The 3,847-nt window shown below is 38.2% G+C and overlaps 1 long non-coding RNA gene across 6 annotated transcripts; it reads right to left on the bottom strand.

Moving 5' to 3' along the window:
- Positions 1 to 210: 210 nt before the first annotated feature.
- Positions 211 to 3,328, bottom strand: LOC110872561. Of its 6 annotated transcripts, XR_004865001.1 has the most exons (8): positions 3,085 to 3,328; positions 2,511 to 2,910; positions 2,159 to 2,267; positions 1,860 to 2,051; positions 1,628 to 1,766; positions 1,300 to 1,520; positions 698 to 1,216; positions 211 to 434 (listed from the first exon to the last, which is right to left on the bottom strand). It is a non-coding gene; the product is annotated as an uncharacterized LOC110872561 (long non-coding RNA). The 6 variants fall into 6 exon arrangements; XR_002554532.2 differs by having other exon boundaries at positions 698 to 1,520; positions 3,085 to 3,327; XR_004865002.1 differs by having other exon boundaries at positions 698 to 1,520; positions 2,511 to 2,738; positions 3,085 to 3,327.
- Between the last annotated feature and the right edge of the window lie 519 nt (positions 3,329 to 3,847).

The raw sequence follows: 3,847 nt of genomic DNA, 5'->3' as shown, positions 1-3,847 counted from the left end.
ATAAGCTTATCCAATTGACTCGTTTGTGTCCGATTTTATTTGCACCATTAAGTTAGCCGCAGAAAAGGTAGATAGTGACATTTTGTACATAATAGCAAACCATGAAAGCAAATGTATTACTGATCTTACAACACAACTTTGAACACTAATCAAACATGAAGTTAAATTGCTTAAAAAAATTAATGTAGTCTTGAATATCAACACAATCAGTAAATGAGTTCTTAACACTTATTATAATAATACAATCGATTAAGAGATAAGATGATTTAATCCATTTCTGATGGTAAATCAATCTTGAAGAACTTACATTAAGTTGAGTAGAACTTGATTCTTCCCCTAAACTTTGGGGTTACAGTTAGTATTCTATGAGCCTTGGTTACTCCCAAAGGTGTTCGCTGCCCCTGTTCCAACATCGTCTTCCCCGAATTCTCATGCTGCATACATCAGATATATAACCTTTCAATCTACCTCTTTTTGCTATTATTAATAACTTCCAAATCCACCATTGTATTGAAGCCATTTGTAACTTCGTTTTTTAATTGATTGTTGTTATTAAGAAATTCAACACTAAATCGTACATATCCGTTTCTGAATATAATTTAGATGACAACATTGAATCAATTGTGAAACCACTTTTGATATGCTATTTGTTAGAATTAAGTAATATTAGAAATGTAAACAAACAGAAGCCGCACACCTATTCGAACCCTAGCCAACGCTGCAAGTGGCACCTAGAAACCACGCCGACGCTGCCGGAGATGGCAGCGAGGGTTTGTGTCGTTGTAACGCGTCAACCATCGTCGACAGTTGTCGGTGTGTCCGCTATTGCCCACCACAAAGATTCAGCTCTGTCGTCGGAGGGAGGTCGTGACTATCTTGACTTATCAGAGCCCAACAACACGACCACCGCCATCCTGCATGTGCGACGGTAGCGAGGCGGCCAGCCGGAGGCCATGGCCGACTCCATCTCGAACTCTCCAGTCTCCATTTCTCTATCGTCTAACCGCTATCTTCAAACCCTTCACCGTCGTTCGATAGCTCAGATTGAGAAGAACCACCCCAATTTGATCAGTTCGTCGGATGAAGTGATATGCTCCTTCTATTGACCTGTAGCACGGGCCGGATAAGTTACCGGAGCCTCGACGGATCCCTTCTCTTTCACGACTGCTCATTCTTTCCGGCTCTCTCTCTCTTTCTCTGATTAATGTGTGTGTAACTATGAAAGACCAAAACTATAGTGGCTAAATTATAAAACCAAAACACTATACTGGCAATCATGCGATGCAAATTGATATATACCAGCTACAGCCAATGGCCATAGCAAGATGGCTAGACCTGCAAACAGGACGCAAATGGTCGCCAAGAATGGGCCTTCTCGACGCACGCAATCTTGAAACAGACGGTGTCACCCTTTGAACAACATGTATGGACTTTTCAGTATGGCTATCAATGTGATCACCGGAAAGTCAACCAGTAGTCCGAGTAACCCCAGAAAAAAGGCCATAGGAAGATAAACTACCCTGTAAATACGAATTATTATATTAAGCGACAAACAAACTGCTATTTAAATATTTTAAACGCACAGCCAATATAATATATAGGTTTAAAGAATGAAATAATATCAAACCTAATCTCGAGTTTACCCTCTGGCTGGCCTTCTTTGAGCTCCTTCATCACTGGTAAGTGGTAAGTATGAATATAAGCACACGTCTTTTTAAGTCACGGACAAATGTACAGCTCCATTGGACAGTGTCCCAAGTTCCATCCTTACAAGCACAATTGAACAAAGCATCAATCTAACAAACAAACGAAAAACAGAAACAACATATGTAACTAATTGTAGTCTGTAGTTTGCTTACTATAATACAATGGATAAACTGATCGGTTTTCCCTTCTTCGACGGTTTAAAAGTCCCAAACATCGGCCCGAGGAAACCATAAGCTAAGCCACCAAGAATGCTACCCACAACAACTGCAACAGGCCAAGAAGCTAAGGCTGGCGTAAACAACAGGCATACAACCACTTTCATCACGGGCCCTAATCGTTTAGCACTGCCAGTAAAGTAAAGAATATGATACATAAACTTTATCAACACAAACAAAAATTATAAAAATAAAAAAATTCAAGAAGTATAATGGTTAGAAAATCAAGAATGTACCTCAATATACAAAAGTAAGACCATACAACATGTGCTGGCCAAAGGGCAATTACAACAGCAGAGTTCCCAATTGTCATAATAACACATATAATTGGAGCAAAAATGATTCCTGAAATCAAAGATTCAATTTTTACAACATACCCACAAAAGTTATCATTCAAGAAATGTAATTGGAGTTAATTTAGTTCTCATTTCAATTGAATTTTACAAAAAAAAAAAAAAAAACACCCAAATAACACATCAATCACATAATAAAACAAATTAGCCAAAAACCAACTAAAATTAGCATTTAATACATCAATTTCAGCAAATTATAATACAAACTAAAAAAGAAATAAAAAAAAGGTTTAACCTTTAATGAAGCCAAGAAGCAGAAGACCAACAAAATAAGGCAAGAAAAGAAAGAACTGCCCTACAGATTTCCAAAACCCTCTTGGAGGTTCCATTGAAGTTGCAGGTTTCTTCTTCTTCAGATCTCAAAAAACCCACATCAAAAGCGACCCGAATCCGAATCTTGCAAGCTCAAACGCCACCCCAAACTTATTTAAACCAACCCACTTGATATATCTGGATTATCTTTCTGGCAAGAAAAAAATACTAATAATTCAAATCGTTGAAGTAGAAGTCTTGAGTGTATAATACGCCACTATTTAATGTAGTTTATTATATAGAATGTATGAAAACAATGATTCATCGTCATCTTCCACCACTACGCCCACACCAATTTCCCAACCTCCGTAATCTCGGTAACCCTAAAAAATACAAACACGACGTTTTATACATCAGGCTCTATTCAAAGAAATCGAAAAAAAAAACGAAAAAACAACATAGATTCCCTACGTGGATGCTTGGACTATAAATTAGGGTTACGAATAAGATAATCATGGGAAATCATCGAAAAGAACATACGAACAAACCATCCTCACCATCGCCTTTGTCGTCTCCCTTCGCGACAGATAACCCTAGTCGTCTCGCCTGAAGCTTCGTTTAAAACGGTGAAGCAAACATCAAACTGTGATCAATGTTCTTGATTTAGTGGATATGGATGATGCACGAGCCGGAGTAGTCACCGGAAGCTCTGCCGGTTTCTCTTTCTCTCTCCTCTTTCTAGCTACTTCCCGATCTCTTTCTCTATCTAGATCCCCTCTCTCTGAGTAAAAAAGCAAAAGGTAACACGTGTGCGAAAACAAAAGACCTCAAAACAATTGTGGTGAAAAGTGAAAAATCACAAAGTTTCCTGGCGCAGTAGCATGTTATAATTTGATATATATAATAATAATAATAATAATGGTAGAAAAAAAATGGGGGATTTAAATTTAACTTGATAATTGCTAAAAATAGTAGAAAAGATAATTACATAAGAGCCTTGTAAACAAATAAAAAAGCGGCAAATGTCTAATCTCTATATGTTAATAATAGAAGTGAATGAACAGTGATAAAGGGCATGGGAGGAATTTCATAACACCAGAACACATGTCGTCTTTTTTCCCTGCCACCGTACATAGTCGATTCATCCTCATCAAACGTCATCATTGAGAAAAAGACCAGAGAATTAGAATGAACCGAAAATGTGAGAGAGAAAGATAAGAGGGTGAGTGAAGCAGCGGCGAGCCATCTACGGAAACAGAAACGACGGTGGTACCGAGGTTTTCGGTCATCGCACCGGTGGTCAACAGTCGCACCAGGTGG

Source organism: Helianthus annuus, chromosome 8, assembly GCF_002127325.2.
Source record: "Helianthus annuus cultivar XRQ/B chromosome 8, HanXRQr2.0-SUNRISE, whole genome shotgun sequence".
Taxonomy (NCBI): Eukaryota; Viridiplantae; Streptophyta; class Magnoliopsida; order Asterales; family Asteraceae; genus Helianthus; species Helianthus annuus.
The sequence above is the reverse complement of the archived record's forward strand: the minus strand, read 5'-3'. Positions and strand labels throughout refer to the sequence as shown.